This window comes from Rattus norvegicus, chromosome 17 (genome assembly GCF_021556685.1).
Source record: "Rattus norvegicus strain SHRSP/BbbUtx chromosome 17, alternate assembly SHRSP_T2T, whole genome shotgun sequence".
Lineage (NCBI taxonomy): Eukaryota > Metazoa > Chordata > Mammalia > Rodentia > Muridae > Rattus > Rattus norvegicus.
Genome location: NC_141550.1, coordinates 79,929,272 through 79,953,234, shown reverse-complemented (window position 1 = coordinate 79,953,234; position 23,963 = coordinate 79,929,272). Strand labels below are relative to the sequence as shown.

The 23,963-nt window shown below is 47.0% G+C and overlaps 1 protein-coding gene across 4 annotated transcripts in view; it reads left to right on the top strand.

Moving 5' to 3' along the window:
- Window positions 1-23,963, top strand: part of Ccdc3 (coiled-coil domain containing 3) — a 100,667-nt gene that overhangs the window by 10,123 nt on the left and 66,581 nt on the right.

The following is a 23,963-nucleotide window of genomic DNA, read 5'->3' as shown; positions in this document are numbered from 1 at the left end:
GCTAGCACAACAGGCACCTTTTCTATGGGCAGGCAAGCCTCTAGTTGTCTTGTCTTCCTGGGATGAGCTTGCCTATGATCTCAGACGTGTTACCTGTTTCCTCACAACCTCCTGACAGTTCAGAATTGTTGTCTAGGTCACCTGTCCTCCAAGTAGGAATTAATGCTGGACTGGGGAGGCTTTCATGAATGAGAACCCACTAATCCCTCACTTGTTCGGAGAGTGAGTGGCCCTGGCCTTTGTTGTTCTCAGTGTCTTATGTGTAGCATAGATGTGTAACAAGCATCTTGTTGTTGATGCTCTTGCTCTCCAAGCTTCCTTGCAGCCTGTTCGGGTGACCTAGACTCCAGTCATGAAAGACCAAGGTGATCTGGACATTAAGGGAAGGGACAGTCGGGAAACCTTGCATGGGGATGCTTTTGTGCAGCACATCCAGGGTGCCGTTCAACTCCATCTGAAGGAGCAAAACCCTCCCTCACTCTGGTTTCTTCCAAGTACTTAGATTTTTAAATACCACATCCACTCCTTAGTTCCTAGAGACACAATCTTGCTTTCAAAAGTTGCCAAGACATCCGGAGTGTCACTAAGTGTTCAGCTCCTCTCCACTGGTGTCATGGTGTTAATGGGGCTTGAGGGGACGTCTTTGGCAATCAGTCTCTACTGGCAGGATTCTCTGCACTCCAGCCAAGAACATTTTTCCTTTCTCTTTCCTCCCCTGCTTGGGTGAGTGTAACAGTCAAAACAGAAGTTGGATATTTTCCCTTTTCTGCCAGTACCATCCCCTAGGACCAAGACCTAGCCTGACTCGACTTACATCAGTCTGTCATAAAATGTCATGGGTTTAAAATAAAACCTGTGAAGGTCAGGCTGCCCCTACAGTCTCCTATCCTTGTTTGGCGTGGGGAAGGAGCCGTCTCACTCTAGGTTGCTTCAGAAGGAATGTAAACTCTTCATCAAATCTGGACGGCTCTGTGTCAGGAAGGATGACCTTGGGCAGGTCCTTCCATTTCTTGTAGCTGAAGTTTGCTCAGCTAGAATGTGAGACCCACAGAAGCAAAGACCGCTGTCCCACAGTGTATGTCCGATGCACTTTAAACCATGAGAAGCAGTCTGTAGTTGTAGCATGACTGTAGTTGTTTCAAAGTCTTTCAACAGTGCGTTTTTACAAATTACAAAAAATACCTGTCTGGGGCCGGGGAAGATGGCTCAGTGGTTAAGAGCACATACTCTTCCTGCAGAGGACCAGAGCTCAGTTCCCAGCATCCAGCATCCAGCATCCATGTGAGGCTTGAAAGGCACCTGTAACCCCAACTCCAGGGAACTGAATGCCTTCATGCTCATATTCACACACATTCACACACACACACACCTCAATAAAGCTTCCTGTTACCCCACCCCCACCCACCAGGTAACTCCTAAGGCCTGCTGGGACTGGTGACTGCTAATCCCAACTTTCTTGATTGATGAGAATATATATCAGTCAAGCTTTCACTGCTGCAAACAGATACCATGACCAAGGCAACTCTTATAAGGACAACATTTAATTGTGGCTGACTCACAGGTTCAGAGGTTCTGTCTGTTATCATCAAGGAAGGAACATGGCAGCATCCAGGCAGGCATGGTGCAGGGGGAACTGAGAGTTCTACATCTTCATCTGAAGGCTGCTAAGAGAAGACTGGCTTCCAGGCAGCTGGGATGAGGGTTTTAAAGCCCATGCCACACCTACTCCGACAAGGCCACACCTCCTAATAGTGCTGCTCGCTGGGCCAAGTGTATACAAACCACCACAGAACAGTGGAGGGATGGGAATGGATAAGTAACCGTTTACGTTTTCTTCTGTTCAGCAGCATTTAATAACTTTTGGGCAGGAGCACTTCGAAAAAGTATGTTAATTGAATTGCAAAGAGACAACACATTCCTGTGGTATCAGCAGAAGATCTCCCTCTCTGACATTCGCTCCCCAGTTCTCACCTGCCCCACAATCAGACAGCCATGGTGATGAGTTTCTTGTGCGAACATTCGATCCGTGTTTTGATGTTGTGAAAACAGTTCACCATGTATTATTTACTGTTGTCTTTGATAGGCTGCCGGAGCACTGAGCATGCTCACCTGTGCACCGCTGTATTCATGTATAGATTTCAGGGATCTTTCTGTATCCGAAGAAGTCTTAAATGGCTGCGCAATATTCCACTGTATGGAGGCAACGTGATATGTCATATGTAATGGAGCCTACCGCTGTGCCGTTTTTTGAGTTGTTTTGAATACAACAGCATTACAAATAGTGCTGACATCATTATATATATAACTAATTTGCATAAAACACTACTGCGTCTAATTGTTAGTAAACATTTGGGGACCCCCCGCGATGCAGCTATTGTATGAGATGCTACAGTTTCAACACTTAGCAAAACTCAAAGGCCCTGATGTCACGTGGTCTTATAGTCTTGATTAACAACAGACGCAATGAAAAGACCGTACGGATCAAAGTACCATAACCAAAGGATGATTGCATAATGTTAAAGGGAAATAATCATTCCAACTTTAGAAATTAAGCAACTGAGGGTCCTTTCTTGGACTTGAAGGGGAAGAAAACCTTCTCAGATGAATGGATACAAACTGAGATAAGACCTAGAGTGTAAAGAGGAATTCAAGTCAATATGGGTGCCAGCGATTCAGAGATAGAAGAAAAAGGACAGCAGCCCTGTGGTGGCTGGGCACGTGAAGTGAAGAAGATCCTTGTGGTGCAAAGGGTATGAGATTTGAGTTACAGCAGGAGCCAGACCATGCCAGTTTGATAGATCTTAAGATCTATAATAGCTTTGTTCCAATAGTGATGGTAAATCTTTGACCCCTTGAAAGGTGTAATGGGAGATCAAGCACATAGGAGTGGGACCTGGGGCTGCTGGGGTCAGATCAATTCCCTGGTGCACACGAGCATAAGTGAGGTGCTATGGAGGTTCTGGGCCAATGTTGGGTTAGGCTAGAAACAGCGGCAATGATCCAATGTGAGAGATACTTAGGATTAAAAAAATTAGTCTTTATCTCTGTCTCAGAAGAGTGGTGGCAAATTCTCACCATGTTCTGACAGGGCTCCACGACTGGCGGTGGGCAGTTACAATGTGCCTTTTCTGGAATATGTCTTCCTCTGGAGGATGACTTAGAGGCTAAGTGTCTGAGCTGTGACTATGTGGGCCACTCATGGGAAACACGTATTATGGTAGATGTCCCTGTAGCTCTTGTCTGATATGTGTCTGGTTCATTTCCCCCTCCCAAGCAGGGTTTCTATGCATAGTCCTGGTTGTCTAGAAACTTGCTCTGTAGACCAGGCTGGTTTTCAACTCAAAGAGCCACCTGCCTCTGCTTCCCAAGAGTTATTGAGAATGCCATGGGATTTGGGAACCTCCAACAAGGCCATGCCTCCTAATTCTTCCCCCAGAGTTCCACCATCCAGGGATCAAATATTCAAATATATTAGCCTGTAGGGGGATGATTCTTATTCAAACCATCGTGGTTTCTCTCAGGGCATTCTAATTGGTGAAATGTAAAGCATGTAGGCAGGACTGAGCTCCACGGAGTCACGTGTCACTGAGAGAGAGACACTGCAGGACGTAAAACTTTGTCAGTTCTCTCTTGCTCTCTCTTGCTCTCTCTTGTGCTCTCTCTCTCTCTCTCTCTCTCTCTCTCTCTCCTCTCTCTCTCTCTCTCAAAGTAATTTAGGCTTGTCTTTTTTTTTAACATCTTCACACACATTTTGGAAATATCTTGACGATATACAAAGGAAATCCAGGGGCTGCACAAATGTCTTCCCAGTTGGAACTATCTTGGCTCTTCCAGAGGATCAAGCACCCACATTGGACAGCTCCCACCTGCCCCCAGCTCCAGTTCCAGGGGCTTCAAATGCTGTTCTTGCCTTTAAGCACCTGAATGCTTGCATACACAAACCCACACTCACACCCCCCTCACACATGAGAGAGTTAGGACACACATCACTATATATAATGACAGACACAGACAGACAGACACACAGAGAATAAGTTGGGGGCAGACACAGAGAGATAAGCAAATAATAAATAATAGCATAATAAATAAATAATAAATCTTTAAAAATAAATTTGTACTTCACACCAATGCATCGAATTTACAGATCAGTTTGGAAGTAATTAACAAATTAACAGTACTAAATCTCCCACTCCGCAAACCACATATATTATCTTTGTTTCTAGAAAGTTTGATTTCTTTAATTAATGCTCTGTCGTGTTTAACATATGTACTTGATAGGCATTTGGTTTGTACTTCTCCATTTCGTATTTGGTGCTATTGTCTCAGATACTGCATGAGTTACTTCCTCAATGCCGTGAGCAGATATCTGACCAAAAGCAACAGAAGGTGTGCATGAGATTTAATTTGGCCCAAAATTTGAGGGGATTTAGTCCGTTGTGGCAGAGAAGGGATGATGGTGGTGGTGGTGTATGTGGTGGTGGTGGTGTATGTGGTGGTGGTGGTGTGTGTGTATGTTGTGTGTGGTGGTGTGTATGGTGGTTGTGTGTGTGTGTGTGTGGTGTTTGTGTGGTGGTGTGTATGGTGGTTGTGTGTATGTTGTGTGTATGTGGTGTGGTGTGTATGTGATGGTTGTATGTATGGTGGTAATGTGTGTGTGTGTGTGTGTGTGTGTGTGTGTGTGTGTGGTGTGTGTGGTAGCTGGTAACAGTATGCTGGCAGTCAGCTGACACAGGGCAGGATGCCCACTGGAGTATAAATCTCAGGGCCTGTCTCCCAAGACCCACTTCCTTTCAGTTAGCCCTCTCAAAAGTCTTACAATATCCCCAAATACATCCCCCATCTGGCAGACAAACATTCAATCACACTTCACACACAAACCAAAATATGGACCTTTTGTTTTGTTTTGTTTTGTTTTGTTTTGTTTTCAGACAGCTTTGCCATGTAGTTCAGGCTGGTCTAAAACCCACAATCCTTCTGCTGCTTCCTCCGGTGTCCTAAGATTACAAGTGTGCCACCACATCAAGAACAGGTACCTTAAAAATACACACATGTGTGCTTGCTCAGGTGAACATATACACATGATCATGTGTGTGTATGTATACGTGCATGTTTGCATGTGCACAAGATCATGTGTGTGACTCACACGTGCACAACCTGCGGTGTCAGCCCTTATCTTCCACCTTGTCTGAGACAGGGTCTCTTTGTGGTTTCCCACTGTGTCCACCACGCAAGCTCACGAGCTTTCATCCACCTTCCGAAATCTCAGCGCAGGGTTGAGGAGATTCATTCCAAGTGCATGTTACCACGTCTGGCTTGGAATGAGTTCCGAGGACTGTAATTCAGGTCCTGTGTGTATAGCAAGTACTTTACCCGCTGTGCCCATCTGATCAGCCCAAGAGGCTCCGTTTTAAACTTTTATTGCTAACCGACAGGAACGCAACTCAGTTTTTTGTATTAATCTTATTACTGACAACCTATTGGAACACTCCGAACTCTAAACGATTTTGTAGATTCCTTGCCATTTTTTAAAGTAAATAATCATGTTGCCAATAGGGTACACTTCTAACTCTCCCTTCAAATGGTACGTCTTTTATTTCTCTTTTTAAAAAATCTTACTGCACTGGGTAAGATCTTTAGTGTGAGCATGCGTGGGAATGGTGAGTACAGACAGCATATTTTAAATATGTTGACTGCATTTCTTTTTAGGTTTCTTTAATCAGATTAGAGACGTTAGCTTCTAGTAGCTTGTGGACAGTTTTAAAAATACCCTTAAAAACATTTTCACTGTGCATATGTGCACGGTGCATGGCTCTGGGTTATCTAAGGACTCTTGCAAGCACACATTGGTGAGCACACTTGTACACTTGGTTGTCTGTCTCCTTTCCTGTCTCTCCACACTTTGCTGTTTGTCTTCTCTCCCCTCCCCTAGAGTTTCATTTCTGCTTTCCTGTCATACACACACACACACACATACACACACACACACACACACACACACACACACACACACACACGCTTGCATGCAGTGCTATAAAAAATCTAGGAACCACAAATAAGAGAAAATGCATTTATCTTCCCAAGAATGGCCTAATTCATCTAACAGGATGATCTCTAGTAGCGCCCATTTTTCCTGCGAGTGACATAATTTTATTCTTCATTATGGCTAAGAGGATTCCACAACACATATATAGCTAGTGAGAGCCGGAACAATGTAGTGAATTTTGTCAGAAGTTCTTTCAGCATCTACTGGGAGGCCATGAGAGTCACCCCTTTTAGCTTGGTAGCAAAGTAAATGCTAGAGCAGAGGGGGCAGTCTCCCAGCAAACTCCACGAGGAACCTGAGGTCTCTTGAATGAACTTTTACAATCCCTGTACGAAAATCCATCAATATATCATGTGTTTGGGGTTTCCTTTTGTTCTCTCTCCACATACTTTCCCTCTAATTTTTTGGTATTTCGTGTGTGTGTGTGTGTGTGTGTGTGTGTGTGTGTGTGTGTGTGTGTGTGAGAGAGAGAGAGAGAGAGAGAGAACACAATCATTTTTTTCATCTTTACTAACTTGGGTTTCTTATTTACATTTCGATTGTTATTTCCTTTCCCGGTTTCCGGGCCAACATCCCCCAACCCCTCCCCTTCCCCTTCTCTATGGGTGTTCCCCTCCCCATCCTCCCCCAATTACCGCCCTCCCCCCAACAATCACATTCACTGGGGGTTCAGTCTTGGCAGGACCAAGGGCTTCCCCTTCCACTGGTGTTCTTACTAGGCTATTCATTGCTACCTATGAGGTTGGAGCCCAGGGTCAGTCCATGTATATAGTCTGGGTAGTGGCTCAGTCCCTGGACACGATCATTCTTTACAGCATTCTTTACAGGGTCAGAGGAGGATACTGAGTGTCTGCTGTCTTCTACCACACCCTACATCATTCCCTTGTGACAAGGCCTCTCATTGAACCTGAATCCAGGTTGGCAGCCGGCAAGCCCCAGGGATCCCAGTGTTGGGGTTACAGGTGCTGTGCAGCCATACACAGGTTTTCGTGTGAGCAAGTGCTACAGATTCAAAGTTGGGTTCTCACACTTGTATAGCAAACACCCTGATGCACCGAGTAAGTTCTCCAGCTCTAGCCTTTTAAAAACTGTGTGTGGATTTGCAAAACGGCACGCGCAAAACGTGTTAGGTCAGATTGCATAGATCCACTGGTACTTGGCTACCACATTTAGGAAATCATTTAATATCAATACCACTTTCATCTGGAAAGTCTGAACTACTGGGAAAACCCAGACTTACAGTGGCAGTGTTCTTAAAACTCTGACTTTTGGTGACAGCGCAACGGTTGTGACTGGCGGCAGCAGCAGCAAGGGCAGCCATGGACTTATTTTCTGTGACAGACTTGCTTTATTCATTCATTAAGGAAATCGAGCCAATATAGATTCACTTGTGCAAGCACAGTTTGCCACCCATTCTTTCAGGTAAAAATAGTGTTTTCGTGAATAAAACGAACCAGCCCCAACCAAACTTAAAAATCCCTCTACTTAAAGCTTCATCCCGTGAACACTTGACCTAGAGACACCACTGTACTGAGAAGCCTCAGGCCTGCAAGTCCTGCTTCTTCACACAGAATGCTAAAAATGGTGTATTCGGGTCTTTAGAAAAACGAATACCTTTTTACCCTTTCATCAAGGACTTGAAGGGAAAGGAGTTTGTTTTCTTACAATCACAGTGCGGAGAAGAATACAAAGTTCTCGAGTAGAATTTGTCGTGGCTGCCTTGATTTGGACGAGGTGGGGGTAGTTTGACTTTCCCATGCTCTTGCAAGAGTTCAGAAGCCGAGACTGTAGGGACTAGAGAGGGGCTCAGTAGTGAATTGCTCTTCCGGACCAAAGTTTGGTTCCCAGCACCTGTGCCTGGCTCACAATCGCTCGTAGTGCTGACTGCAGGGAACTTGATGCCCTCTTCTGGGGTTCTTGGGCACATGTCCTTGTAGGATGGCACACAGACACAGACAGACAGACACATTCACACACACATACTCAAGCAATAGAAATACATCTTTCAAAAGCCAACATGGTGAAAAAGACAAATGATATATTGATATCACTTAGAATACACACACACACACACACACACACACACACACACACACACACACATTTTTCCCCTAAAATACATAGCTTTGTTTCAGTGTGAACTCTGAGATACTTTCCAAAGCTCCTACTATATTTATGTCAAAATTCATCCGCTTATCTTAGGTTGCACTTAGGATGTTTTTATTTTCCTTATTTTTGTTTTTAACCTGACACGTGATTTTTTTTTTTTAGACAGGGTCTCACACTCTGTAACCCAACCTGGCTTGGAACTCACTATATAGCCCAGGGTGGCCCCAAACTGCTGACTTTACAGAAATGAGCACCACGCCAAACTCAAAAATAATAGTTTTGCTCTCACACACGGGTCACTGAGAAACCATGTGTTTTAATCTCACGGGTCTCCGGCACTCTGCACACCTTTAGATCTGCTGCCTGGACCAGGTAGTGGAGAGCTGCAAAAGAGAAGGCAGTGGGGCAGCGGCTCGGTCTGCATACCCAGGAGTCAGCAGCTTTTGATGGTCTAAGTGGTCGTCAACCTTCCTAAGGCTGTGGCCCTTTAATACAGTTCCGCATGTTGTGGTGACCCTCCCCCAACCATAAAATTATTTTCGTTGCTATTTCATAACTGTGATTTTGCTACTGTTATGAATCCTAATGTAAATGTCTGATATATGAGATCTCGGATATGCGACCCCTGTAAAAAGGTTGGGGGTCTTGACCCACAGGTTGAGAACCACTGGTAGCAGACAGGCAGGTGTGGCTTCTGTGTGAGTCTCTTTTGCAGAGGACGGCCTTGATGGGCATCAAAGGGAGGAGAAGCCCTTGGTCCTGCCAAGGCTCAATGGCCCAGTGTAGGGGAATGTCAGGGTGGGTGGGTGGGTGAGGGAGCACCCTCATAGAAGCAGAGGGAGGGAGAAAGGGATAGGGGGTTTATGGATGGGAAACCTGGAAAGGGGATAACATTTGAAATGTAAATAAAAAAATATCCAATTTAAGAAAAAAGGAATTAGATAATTCTCAATGCTGGAAGACAAAAGGTCCAGTCGCTGTTCTCTGATGGGTCTGTGCACACTGAACGTTGACTGCATTCTCCATTCACAGCTGAGTCATCTGAGTCCTGGGTGGGTGAAGGGGAATGTGGGTAGACAGGGACTGGGTTGGAAAAGGGGATGGGCTTCTCGATCCTGGGATTGTTCTCCCTTCCTTTAGTTGTGATAAAACACCCTGACCTAAACTCCGGGCAGCAAAGGGTTTATGTGACTTAGACTTCCAGGTCACGGTTTATCACTCACTTAAGCAGGAACCGTGAGGGGACATGACTTGGTGGCTTGCTCACTCACAGGCTCCTGCCCAAATAGCTTTCTTAGCTTAGGACCGCTTGCCAGGGGATGGTGCCATCGATAGTGTTTGGGTCTTCCCATATCAATGAACAGCAAAGACGATTCCCCGCCTAGACATGCCCACAGTCTGATCTGGGCAATTCCTGAGTTTGCACTCCCTTCTCGGGTAACCGGGCTGTGTCAAATACATAGTTAATTAAAGCTACTTATAACAGGATGTGCTGTCTCTGTGCTTATATTGTAATTAATCAATAAAACTGAAAATATCTTAAATCACAATGCATCTAGGGGCTGGAAAGATAGCTCGGTGGTTACAAGCACAGGACGCCTTTGTGGAGGACTGAGTTTTGGTTCCTGGCTACCCACACTGGTGGTTCACAACTATCTGTTAACAGTTCCCAGAGAGTCTGATCCCTTGGACATCTGTGGGCACCAGGGCACAAATAAATCTTTAAAAATAGCTAACCAACAGTCCTTGTCTGGGTTCCTAGTGTTGTGATAAGACCCTATAAACTAAAGCAGCTTTTCCTGCTTCGAGTTTCACAGGACAGTTCGTCACTGGAGGGGTTCAGAGCGGGAACCTAGAGGCTGGAACTGAAGCAGAAGCCCTCGATGAATGCTGCTTTCTGTCTCGCTCCTTATCACGTGCTCAGCCTGCTTTCTTACCTCCTCCAGGTCCCCCTGCCCAGAGATGGTACTAGCCATAGTGAGCTGCCCCTCCTCCCATCGATCGACAATTGAGAAAATGCCCTGCAGGCTTGTCTACAGTTCAGTCCTGTGGAGGCATTTTCTGAAGATTTCTTTTTTTCCCAGAAGATCCTAAGTTATGTCAGGTTGACGTGAAAACAATCCAGGACAATAGCCCAACATCGTATCTTAATCATAACATGCTTTGGAGTGTAGGTTGTGTCCTGTGTGATTGGCTAGACCTGCAAGTGGCTGTCAGCTGTGGCTGGCATGATTTTTTTTTTTTAAAGATTTATTTATTGTATGTAAGTACACTATAGCTGTCTTCAGACACACCAGAAGAGGGCATCAGATCTCACCACAGATGGTTGTGAGCCACCATGTGGTTGCTGGGATTTGAACTCCAGACCTCTGGAAGAACAGTCAGTGCTCTTAACCACTGAGCCATCTCTCCAGCCCTGTGCTGGCATTGTAAGAAGAGCTGATCAGATGGGGGGGGGGGCGGTTAAGGGAAGAAGAAAAGAGCCTACTCAGTGCAGTGACCTAGCCTCACCTTCTCTGGGATGCTGCCTGGCCTCAGAGGCCCTGGCTGTATCTAATCTTGCTTTTAGTTAAATCAGCCGTAACACCTGGCAGAGTCATGCATCCCCCCCCACACCCGCTGGGGGGCTAAGCCAAGCCTAGATGCTGTTGGCCTACACATTCCAGGGTCACCCAGAGGTGACCTGCGACTCTTGAGTTCAGTCTGTTGATTTTGCACAGATATGGGATGAAGACTGCCAGGGACAGGAAGCTGTCTGGTCCTACCCTGCAATGCAACATCACAGAAGGATGTTGTGAACAGAGACAGAGGGGGTCAGGGAAGTCAGAAAGGAGGGCAGAAGACAATGACTGACCCCATAGTGATTGATACCTGTTAGCATGGGGCCTGTCTGTATGAACTGTATGCAATATCCAGAGACTGACATGGGGTTTCAAAAGCATACAGCAGGGCTGCTGTTGTTTAGTTGGTTGGTTTTGGACATAGTGTTGTAGTCAAGCAAAGAGTCCTATTGAAAGCTCCTGGGGAGATGGCTCAGAGATGACTCAAGCTGGCACACCAGAGTTCGGACTCAGCAACCACATAAGAGAAGGGCAGTTATGGTGATACGCACTTGTAAGCCAAGTGCCGAGGCCGGACAGGTGAGTCCCTGGGGTTCACTGGCCAGCTAGCCCAGTAGCTGTACACAGAGTAGAGCTGTAGATTGTGAAAATGGCCTACATGCATGCATGCACACACACACCTGCACACTCATACCTGCACATACATGAACATGCACACACGTGTGCTTATCTATATGCAGATAACAAAGAGAAATGAAGCTGAAATTGCTTTGATCCAAAATATACCTGAATATTTTAAAGATGAGATGGGGCCGTAGATGTGCTCCCAGTTGGTCCTGTCTGCTCTGGGAAAAGGCCTTTTGTGTCCTGGCCCTCAGGCTGGAAAGAGGATCCAAGAGAAGGGTGGCTTTCTAATTTTCAGGGAAATGGTTGTATTTAGCCCAGAGATCAAGTACCATGTGATTTCTGGATTCCCTCCCACTTCTTTCCCTCCTTCCCCTTTCTTCCCTCTTTCTCCTTCTCCTTCCCTTCCTTGATCCCTCCCTCCATCTCCCCTCCTCTTCCTTTCTCTCTTCCTCCTTCTCTACCTCCCTTTCTTCCTTTCCCTTCTCTCCCTCCTCCCTTCCTCTTCTCTCCCTTCCTCCCTTCCTCTTCTTGTCCTATCCCCATGCCTCCACTCATTCATTCCCTCCATACAAACCCCAGGTTGCTTGCCCCAGCTCTCAGTTCCCTTCCTTGGTGCCCACCCTGGCTTCCTCTTTCTTTCCTCATGAGTATCTTTTGCTCCCTGCTATATTTGGGGGCTGTGGCAGGTTGAATAGGAGTGGCCCCCAGAGGTTCAGAGATTTGAATGCTTGCTCATTGGGGAGCAGTGCTACTTGACAGGGATCAGTAGGTGTGGCCTTGTTGGAGTGGGTGTGGCCTCTTTGGAGAAAGTGGGTCAGTGGAGATGAGCTTTGAGGCTTCCAAATGCTCGCCAGGCCCAGTGTCACTCTCTGCCTGCCTCCCGTGGATCTGGGTGTAAAACTCTACTTCTCCAGCACCCTGTCCACCCACTTGCTGCCAGGCTTCCCACCATGATCACAGTGGACGAAGCCTCTGAAACTGTAAGCCAGCCCCATGCTTTCCTTTGTAAGAGTTGTTGTGGTCACGGTGTCTTCTCACAGCGGTAAAACACTGACTAAGGCTCCCCTACTCTGAAAGGCCCTATAGTTTCTTTCTGCTAGTGGTATAGAGTAATTCAAGGTATGTGTTAGAGGGCAGCAGTAAGAATGCGTTCCTTCCTCCCAAATACTTACATTTCAAAGCCTTGAACCCTTCACCCCGAAATGAGAGTGAGATGCGCATTTTAGAGCCGAGGAATGGCTGTTGCCCAGATGATGTATTGGGTCCCATAAACCACGGAGTTGATACCATCCAGACCCCACTATGCACAAGTGCAGGGCCGAGCTCCTTCACATGCACTGTTGCTCCAGATGAAGACAGAACCCATATTTATCCAGGCGTGACCCCAATGAGTGTTTATCCGAAGCGGCTAACAAGCAAGACTTTGGTCTTTCTACATCCAATTCTGTTGACGAACAATAGGCACTTAATGCTTGTCTGTTTAGGATGAAATATTGTGACTGCCAACAGAGGCCACAGCACATTGTCCAGTGTTTAAAAAACTGCTTTGGGAAATCTCACTGGAGAGGCCCCAGGGGAGCCTGGATCCAGTTAAAAGAAACACTAATTAATTGAAACCCTCCACGGAGGTCACTTCTTGAGCCTCTAGACAATTTCTGTTGCAAATGGATTTCTCTCTGGCCGGGGGTGCAGCACTTTCTGGAGGGAGCTGCTGATGATAGTGGCTTTTAGATGCTCTGGTTGCAATGCTAGCAACCAGCACCCACTCTAAGGGTGGGGGTTTTCCCTCTTCCTTTACGATCTGTGTGGATGGCTGGCTCAATGGGCTGGCGAACTGAGCTGGAAGAGAGAACAAACAGACTTGGGCCAGTTGTTGTCTGACCTCCCCATGTATGCTGTGGTGCATGCATCCCCTCCCTTACCCTCCCCCACCCATGCACGCACACACACACACACACACACACACACACACACACACACACACACACACCAAATAAAAATAATGAGGAACTTTATGTATGCCATTGCCAGTGAGCATCAGGTATATCACAGCAACATTCCGAAATGATGGCCCCGTGTTCACTCAAGTGAATGACATCTCAAGGTTTAGACTGGGACAGAGATGGGGTAGCATCTTAGCTCTATCCCTTATGAACTCCTCGAGTGGGTTTATGTCCTTCTGCTTCACCGAGTCTTAGCTTCGCCTATAGGCTACAAGAACGGTCCCCTTTCTGAGTTTTGAGGCCTAAGTGAGATGTCCACACAGGGTTCAGCACAGACATTGACACACAGAAGAGGAAGTGGCCCACAGGAGAAAGGGGGCTCTCAGGTTTGGTGAGTACCAAAGGGTCGTCTGCCTTGTGACCTTATGGGCCATTTGCCTGTCACAGCAGAATGGGGTTGAACCTGTGGTAGCAGAATTTAGACTTCTAATTGGATGCCTCTTCAGAGGCTGGACCCCTGATGGTGGTAGGCATGGGGGTGGGGTATACAAACGCCTGCCATGCTGTGTCACCATGTGCTGGTGTGTGAGAGTCTTTGTCCAGGTTGGAGCATGGGGGTGATGGAGAAGCACTGGTGTAGGGACAGTGTGGTCCACGACCAGCCATGCAGGAGATCCAGATGTTCAAGGCCATCCTTGGCTACGTAGCAATGGGAGGCCAGCTTGGGCTATATGAGACAATGTCACAAAGAAAAAATTAGATTTGGGACTGGGGAGATGGCTCAGTCAGGAGCCCAGGAAAGTGCTGACCATGGAACCTGATAGAGACCCTGCAACCCGTGTAAAAAGCCAGATGTGGCTGTGTGCACTTATAATCCCCCAGCTGAAGAGGTGGAGACAGGAGGATCCCCGAAGCTCACTGCAGCCAGTGTAGACAAACCAGTGAGCTTCAGGTTCAGGGAGAGAGAGACGGACTCTTGCTCTCTCTAACAAGACCGAAGAACAAGCAGGGATTAGATCAGACCTTGACCTTGACCCTCTGCGTGCACCTGTGCACACTTGCCAGCACCCCTGTGTACACACACACATACCACACTAGGAGAGAAAATAGATTTTGTTTATTATAGCACGGCAAAGTGGGATAGAGACACAGGAAACTCCCACATACCTCCTGCCTTCACATATGCACAACCTCCCTGACTGTCAACACCCCCACCGCGGTGGGACACGGCTCTAAAGATCTGTCAGCCTATAGTTATAGATATTGTTATTACTCAGGCTCCATGGCCTACACTAGGGTTCATGTTTGCTGTTTCGTTTGTGTGGAGCAAATACAGAATAGCATGTATCTACCATCAATGTGTCTTTCAGAACAGTCTGTCTGTGCCCAAGTGTCTCCCATGCCTTGCCAATTCAGGATTCATTCCCCCTCCTCTCTGGTCATATTTCAGCAAGGACTGAATTATTTGCATATAGACAGTACTACATATAGGCCCACGTGTCTGTTTTCATCTGTTTGTGTTGTAATGCTGTGGACGAATGCAAGCCCAGGGGCCAGATGTAGAAAGTACACTTCACAAGCTGCTGGCCCCGGTGACTGGGGAGTTTTGCTTTGATAAATCTCCTCTGATTGTAGTTGGTGTCTGAGAATTCTGGACCACCCCATTCCCCATAACAGCATCTTCCTTTGCCAGCCTACTCCCTCCTCTAGGACTCCAGTGCTCTTTGTAAAAGACTTTATTACATTTAGTGCATGTGTGTGTGTGTGTATACACGTGTGTGTGTGCACATGAGCAAGTCATAGCATATATGTGGAAATTAGGACAACTTGTGTGATTCAGTTCTCCCCTCCTACTGTGTGGGTTCTTACATTTAGTGTGTGTGTGTATACACACCTCTGTGTGTGTGTGTGTGTGTGTGTATACACCTGTGTGTGTGTGTACACCTGTGTGTACACCTGTGTGTACACCTGTGTGTATGTATACCTGTGTGTGTACACCTGTGTGTATGTATACACGTGTGTGTGTGTGTATACATGTGTGTGCGCACATGCACAAGCCATAGCATGTACGTGGGTTCTGGATCAAAGTCAGGCCATTGGGCTTGGTGGCAAGTTATATCTTGTCAGGCCCAACCCCCGTGCCTTGTTCCCCATGAGACTTGCACACAGTTAAGCGCTCAGTAAATGCTCTGTGAGTGTGTGAGTGAATACTCAACCCCTGCCCAGCTGCTCTATGGTTACCTGCCCACAGGCAGGCCTTCCCTGTGTCTGCCGCCGACCCCTGCCCTCTCCCTATCCAGCTATGGTAGGGCAAAGACTGCAGAAGTCAGATTCCCAGAGGGTGCTTCTGAGCTTCACCTGGGCTGTTGTTCTGCGCTCCAGCTGCTAGCAGGACAAACTGACATTGTCCATGTAGCTCGTTCTGACACAGGGAGTCGCAGAAGTTAGAGGCAAACCACGAAAATGTAACTGGGCTGGGGTTGGCTGCTCCTGTCCTGAAGACAGTGTGATGCTCTGTGGAGGAGGAGGATACCTCTGGGACCTGAGCCTGACCTGGCTAGTTCCAACCCACTGAAACTAGGAGAAACTAGACCTCTCTCCTATAGATTGCGAGTGGGCTAACTTATTCTTGCTAACGTGACTGAGGGATGGGGAAGCTCTATGCATTGTGTCTTCTGTAAAAGTCACTAGTTAACTATACACAGTATATGCTTCTGTGGCAAGCTTCCATGGTAATATGTGAGGAAAATTGCTAGCAGGACTTTGCCCACTTGATTTCTGGCTACCGGACACTAGGCTATTGAGAATCAGTTCTGCAAGCTTTCCCATCTGTGGGAGGGAGGGTTTGCAACTTCTGAGACCATCGGATTGTCTCTGAGTTGATTCATCTACACCTCCTCTAGTTGGGACATCAGCAGGGCTGGATTGAGCTAGTGGATTTATTTCCACGTTTGAAAACCTTTCCTCAAAGGCTTCTGAAATGCCTAATGCCTACCAGGTAGAGGTAGGACTGCCTAGCACTCCAGAATGCTCCTGCCCATTCTGAGCTTGGGCTTGGGGCAAACCTGAAAAAGAAACTTGGGTTTGTTTTCATGGGCCAAAAGTGTGTGGGCCTGAATGTGTTCTTTTAGGGAGGGTGAGGTGTGGGGTGCCATGCATGGTAAGGGCACCTCCCTTAAGTCTTCTGAGATGGAAAGAGGTTGAGAAAACCCTGATGGGGGGATGTTTATTAGAGGGCGTGGTCTTTGCTTGGATCAGGGGCTTGAGAAGAGGGGAACTTAGGAAAGGAACCTGACCAGAGAAGCACACATGCACACACACACACACACACACACACACACACACACACAGAGAGAGAGAGAGAGAGAGAGAGAGAGAGAGAGAGAGAGAGAGAGAGAGAGAGAGAGAGAGAGAGAACAATGAAAGAAGAGCCTACAAGGAATTCTTGGCTGTGGTAAGAGTTTCCAAAGAGACTCAACTTTTCCCAGACTTTGTAACTAAGTTAATAGTATGCCTTGAGGTAACCTAAGACTGTGGACTCCTCAAGTTTAAGTTCAGCCTGCCTTTAAGAGAACAATGTATCAAATTTGCTATGCCATAGTTTTCACATGTGGTCAGGCTTTACAACCTATGCTAAATGCACAGCTTTAACCTGAAATATGTAGTCTCTCATGCCCTTTCCTAGAACAGGGTTTGTGTGTGTGTGTGTGTGTGTGTGTGTGTGTGTGTGTGTGTGTGTGTGTGTGTGTGTGTGTTGTGGTATCTTCTGAAAACTGTCAACGGGTTAGCAAAGATGCCAAACATGGAAGACACAGCATATGGGCATAGGTTGATAGAATGTGGTTTTGCTTGCTGTTCTAGGTCCATAAAGTAACTTTTTCCCTCATAAAACTCTGTTGAAGATTTCTGAAAGAATTCCTTACTTCTTTCCCATCCCTTGTTTTCCGTATTGTTCAAGAAAAGCCTGTGTTGTTAGGTAGAGGTGTGGCACACACACACACACACACACACACACACACACACACAGGCATCAGGCACAGAGAACAGAAACACAGCACAAGACACAGGTAGCAGGGACAGACAGATCAGACAGGTATAAGAGATAGATATAGACAGGCCAGTTGCTTTGTTTTCATTCCTTAAGGTGACATCGGCACATTTTGGGGCACCCGCTCTGGGCTCATCTTCAATCTGCTAACTGACACATCTGGGCTTGCTAGATGTTTGAGTTTTAGAAATTCCCCCATCTCAGGCACCTCAGACTCCTTTGTTTCCTGACATACAAGGAAGTAACACCGCTTCTAAGACCTTTTAACTCCATGGGGTGGTGTGTGGGTTTGTGGGGAGTTTGGGGGGATTTGGGTCGACAGGCTTGCCAGCAAGTGCCTTTCCCCACAGAGTCAGCTTAGCAGTCCAGTGTTTGTCTTTTGTGATTGGCTTACATCATTTAATGTTTGCAAGATCCACCTGTGTAGAAGAGGTGACAAGACTTCCTCTTGTAAAGGTATATACAGACCACAGTGTCTTTATCTCCCACTGGTGGACGTTAGTGATTACTCTACTGTCTACTCTAGTAGGCCATCCACTTCTGCCGTTCCTTACCTTGTATCAGTCCTACAAGAAGCTTCTGTGCCCTCAAGAAGAAGAGGAGACGCGATGTTTTCACCAACCCTTGCTCACCTACCCACCTCCATACCAATATATTTTTTAAAAATGTTTAAAAAATTTTATTTATTTACTTTTACACTCCAGATTTTATTCCCTTTCCTTTCCACCCCTCCACTCCCCCACTCCCTTACCCCACCCACCCTGGACAGTTCCACATCCCATACCTCCCCTCACCCCCGTGTTTCCACAAGGATGTCCCCACCCCACCCACCCCACTGGACCTCTAAACTCCCTGGGGCCTCCAGTCTCTTGAGGGTTAGGTGCATCTTCTCTGATTGAACCCAGACCTGGGAGTCCTCTGCTGTATGTGTTGGGGGCTTCATCTCAGCTGGTGTATGCTGCCTGGTTGGTGATCCAGTGTCTGAGAGATCTCAGGGGTCCAGGTTAATTGAGACTGCTGGTCCTCCTACAGAGTTACCCTCATCCTCAGCTTCCTCCAGCTTTTCCCTAATTCAACTGGAGGGGTCAGCAGCCTCTGTTCATTGGTTGGGTGCACATCTGCATCTGACTCTTTCAGCTGCTTGTTGGGTCTTTTGGAGGGCAGTCATGATAGGTCCCTTTTTGTGAATGCCCCATAGTTTCAATAATGGTGTCAGGTCTTGGGGCCTCCCCTTGAGCTGGATCCCACTTTGGACCTGTTCCTGGACCTTCTTTTCCTCAGGTTCTTCTCCATTTCCATCCCTGCACTTCTTTCAGACAGGAAGAATTATGGGTCAGAGCTTTGACTGTGGGATAGCAACCCCATCCCTCACTTGATGCCCCATCTTTCTGCTGGAGGTGGGCTCAGTAAGTTCCCCTTCTCCACTGTAGGGCATTTCACCTAGAGTCCCCCACACCTTTGAGTCCCGAGAGTCTCTCACCTCCCAGGTCTCTGGTACATTCTAGAGGGTCCTCCCAACCTCCTTCCTCCAGAGATCCACTATTTCTGCTGACCTTCAGGGCTTCAGTCCTTTCCCCCCACCCAATACCAGATCAGGTTCCCCTCTCTCTGGACCCTCATCCCCTTTCCCTCCGCTGTCCCTCCTCCCTTGTGGGGCACATGCTGGCAGAAATCAGAGCTCACTCTCCCTAAGAAGTAGTGCTACCTGTTCAGGAGCAGGAGAGAGAGTGTTCTCATTGGACCTTAAGGGTGGACATCTGGCACGAGGAAGGTAGGAGCAACGCATTATATCTGACGTATGCATGGGCTTTTCTGGGCTGCCATGGAGGAATATTTGCCAATTATTTCCCTCATTTCTTGCTCTAGAATCAGGGGATATCCTCTCCACTGGGAAGAGCTTGCTTTCCCATCCCTCCTCTCTCTGTTGAAGGATGGGGTGTCCTTCTGACCTAGGGGTACACAGTCTAGTCTTTCTGGATTCGAGCTCAGCTCTTGTCTCTACTGTGACTCACAACTTGAACTCCGTCAGTCCTCTGAGCCACACCCTCAGCTTCCCAGTACTCCATGTTCCCACTGGGGAATAGCTCTCTTTCCATTCCACCTCATCACCCAGCCTTTGCTTTTAGATGGGGGGGCGTGAGGCTGAATTTAGGTGGAGAAAACAATCACATGTATGGTTTCCAAATTCCACCTAGGTCAGCCCACCTTCAGCTGGCTCTGTCCCCCTCTGCTCCTGGAGATAAGGACACTAAAAACATATTCTAAGAGGAAAAACAGGAGGAGAGGAATGTGGGCAACCCCTGCCAGCAGCAGGGCAGTGGAAACCTCTGGCCCGTACTAGGCTGACCTGCGTTCTGCTCTCTGAGTTATGCCTCACTCGGGACACGCCAACCAGCTGGACCGGGCTCAGAAAGAGCCCCGTCTTATAAATGGAAACTCCAGACAGGAAGGTTGTGACTTTGGACCTGTGTTCCTAGTGGGATGAGCTTTAAAAATATGTAAAAAATTATATATAATTTTTTTTACATATTACTTATTTATCTAGGAGGGGGATGGGGTCACGTGGTGTACAGGTGGTGGTCAGTCTACCCTGTGGATCCTGGGGCCTAAGCTTGGCTCTTCCGGCTTGGTGGTAAGCACCTTTACCTGAGCTGTATTGTTGGCCTGGGATAAACTCTTCACTGTAGTGGCTTGGCTATTCTGGGGGATGTTGTGTCCACCACCAGTAGAGAAGCTATTGATCACACTTGGCTACCTTTCTGAAATGCTACCTAGTTTCTGGGGTTCTTTGATTTTTCTTCTCTTAGCTTGTCCTACCACAGAGGCCATAACCCACACACGCGGTCACACAGATTCTGTGCCGTAATGCCTTTTTGCGCCGTATCACACAGCTTGGAGGTTGGAGCAAGAGTGCAGTAAGAGGCCTTGGGGATATGAGGCATTGGTCAGGGTCCCCTGAAAGCCCAAGCCAACTAGAAATTGGGAAGCATGTAGAGTGAGCAAAGGGGAACTTACTACTTGTCATTTATTTTATTGGATTTTTTATTTATTTACATTTCAAATGTTATCCCCTTTCCTGGTTTCCTGTCCATAAATCCCAAATCCCATTCCCCTTCCCCCTTATTCTATGACTGTTCCCCCTCCCCAACCACCCACCCCTTCCTGCCTCCCCACCTGACATTCCCCTACACTGGGGGAGGGTCCAGCTTTGGCAGGACCAAGGGCTTCTCTCCCATTGGTGCCCAACAAGGCCATCCTCTTCTACATATGTAGCTGGAGCCGTGGGTCTGTCCGTGTGTACTCTTTGCATGGTGATTTAGTCCCTGGAAGCTCTGGTTGGTTGGTATTGTTGTTCTTATGGGGTTGCAGGCCCCTTCAGCTCCTTCAATCCTTTCTCTAACTCCTCCAATGGGGACCCTGTTCTCAGTTCAATGGTTGGCTTCGAGCATCCACCTCTGTATTTGTCATGCTCTGGGAGAGCCTCTCAGGAGACGGCTATATCAGGCTCCTGTCAGCATGCACTTCTTGGCATGAGCAATGTTATCTGGGTTTGGTGGCTGTGTGTGTATAGGCTGCATCCGCAGGTGGGGCGGGCTCTGAATGGCCATTCCTTCAGTCTCTGCTCCAAACTTTGTCTCTGTATTTCCTTCAATGAATATTTTGTTCCCACTTCCAAGGAGAACCAAAGCACCTGCACTTTGGTCATCCTTCTTCTTGAGCTTCATGTGGTCTGTGAATTGTATCTTGGGTATCTGAGCTTTTGGGCTAATATCCACTTATCAATGAGTGCAAACCATGTGTGTTCTTTTGTGATTGGGTTACCTCAGGATGATATTTTCTAGTTTCATCCATTTGCCTATGAATTTCATGAAGTCATTGTTTTTAATACTGCTTGTCATTAGTATGGAGAAAATACCTCCCTCTCCCCAGCCCTGTGATTCTGGGACTAACCCTGCCCTAGTTATATTGGAGGTCTCCATATTGGAAGAACACAGTGGACTCTCACATGTCTCTGACACAGGACCTGCACCAGCGACATTCCTAAAGTAGCTGTTCAGGGATAATGTCAGTACATTGTTTGGTCTCCAGCCTTTTCCTGTTGCTCAGACCTTCTCCCATTGGAAATAAATCTGTAGACCACACTGGCCTCAGACTCAGAGGTCTGCTGGCTTCTTTCTCCTGCATCCCAGGATTAAGGGTGTGTGCCACGATGCCTGGCCTCTTTCTGAAATTTTCAAATGTATAGTATATTGTGATGAACTACATTCACTCCGATGTACCACAGACTCTTTAAATTATTTTATATACATATATAATATATAAATATATAACTATGTATATATTAAATATTAAATATAAGATATTTAAATGAATTCTTTTCTAATTGAATTTCATGTCTGATGCCTCTGTAACTTCCTGCCTTTGTTAGGTGCCATTCTTGACTGTTTCAATGACTTCTACTTTTTGATACTCTATGTATAACTGGGATCGGGTGGCATTTGTCTTTTCTGATGGCTTATCTTAATGATCCTTTAAGTACATCATGTCACAAGTGACTGTCCTAGGTAGGGTTATTGTCCTAACAGTATACACAGGCTCCTTTTCCCCACTGAAACACGTACCTCTCCTCTTTTTGGTAACAGCCAAGTTCGAGGAGGCCTCTTTTACTGAGTTAATTCCGTCCCTTCATGTTTGGTGATGGTGACCGTCTTTCTTAGATGTGCCCCACGTCTGTGTCCTCCACCGAGAAATGGTTGTTTAGTTCTTGCTCATTTTCCAAGTGAACCCACTTATTTCCTCACCCAGATGTTTGGGCACATTACGTAGTTTGCCTATTAACACTGTTTCAAGGGTATCGCTTGGAATTCTCCCCTCTGCGAGTTGCTCCTCCTGTTGACTGTCTCCCTTTGCTCTGTGAGTGGGGTGAGCTGGAGTCCCCGTATCTCTTTCCTCTGTTCTCTGCTGTTCTGATGTGTTTCCTGCTAGACGGTTTTTGCTTGTTTTCTCATCTTTGCACCTTTTATTTTCGCGGTGTTCAGCCTGGCACATAGTAGGTGGGCACTACTGAGCTACACCCATAGTCCACCGTCTCAGGTCTCACATTTAAGGCTGTAACTCATTGGGAGTATTTTGAGTTGCACTTAATTTGAAAATGGTGTGATGATCCAATTTTATTTTTCTTCATGGGGACAAGGTTTTTTTTTTTTTGTGTGTGTGTGTGTGTGTGTGTGTGTGTGTGTGTGTGTGAACATAGGTATATTTGTGATATAGTGTGTGGGAAGGTCATGGGACAACCTCAGCTGTTGGCCCTTGACTTCTGTCTTTGTACTGGATCTCTTGGTACTTGCTCCTTGTGCAGCCATGTTGGTTGGCCTATGAGCTTCTGAATGTGATTCTATCTCTGCCTCCTATCCTGGCCGATGGGATGCATACTACCATGGATGACTGGCTTGGTGTGGGTTCTAGGCCCTCCTGCTTCTGTGGTAACAACCCCATCCCCCAACTTGAAATACACTGTTATTTAATGATGTGGTCAGAAAGAATGTCCTGCGTGGGTCTCTCACATGCATTCGGTCTGAACATTTAGGTTCACGTCCCTTTGGGCTGTGACTGGTTGTTCACAGTTGAAGGACCTTTGAACCGAAAAACCCTTGTTTTTCCCAGACTAATCGCAAGGATAGTTCTTTCACAAGTCGCAGCCTTGAGAAACAGGGTGGGGCTGAGTTGGACAGTCAGTCCAGGGAGGAGATGGATGTAAGTTACCAACTTAATAAGCCTCATGGGACTATGTGATGGGTAGATGTCATAAAGCGTAAGTTAATGAGTTAGCTTGCATAACCCCTAAACAGTACTTAAGACTTGGGAAGTGCTATATTAGGTGCACTTGTGTTACTCATGATGATGGTGATGGTGATGATGATGATGGTGGTGATGGTGATGGTGATGATGATGGTGGTGGTGATGATGATGGTGGTGATGGTGATGATGGTGGTGATGGTGATGATGATGGTGGTGATGGTGATGATGATGGTGATGGTGATGGTGATGGTGATGATGATGATGGTGGTGGTGATGATGGTGGTGATGGTATGGTGATGGTGATGATGGTGGTGATGGTGGTGGTGGTGGTGATGGTGGTGGTGGTGATGATGGAGTTAAAGGATGGGTACCGTAAGTCACAGTAGCTACGTGATTGGACACAAGAACAAGAAAGATGGATGTTAAAGGTAAACAAAGGAGAAAATCTGGTTGGTACCCGGTACTCAGGCAGGGAGGATGGAGTGGACAGTTGGCCTGTGTTTGGGCATCCTACTTACTTGAGAGGAACTCTTAGCAGCCTCCTAGAGGGGAAATGGGACCACCCAGTGAAGTCCGGGGGTGTGGCTTTTGCCTAGCATGTTCAAGTTCCTAGACGTGTTAAAAGAAAGGCAGTAAAGATGGCTCGTTTGATAAAGCACAAGAAAGAACTGGAACCGGATCCCTAGAACCCATGCCAAGCATCCAAGCGAGCTGCATCTACAGTCCCAGCCCTGGAAAAGATGGAGGGCAGGTGGCTGCCCGCCAGCCATCCTAGTCTACGAGGCAAGTTCCAGGCTTGTGAAAGACCCAGGCACAGAAAGGCTCTAAGAGGT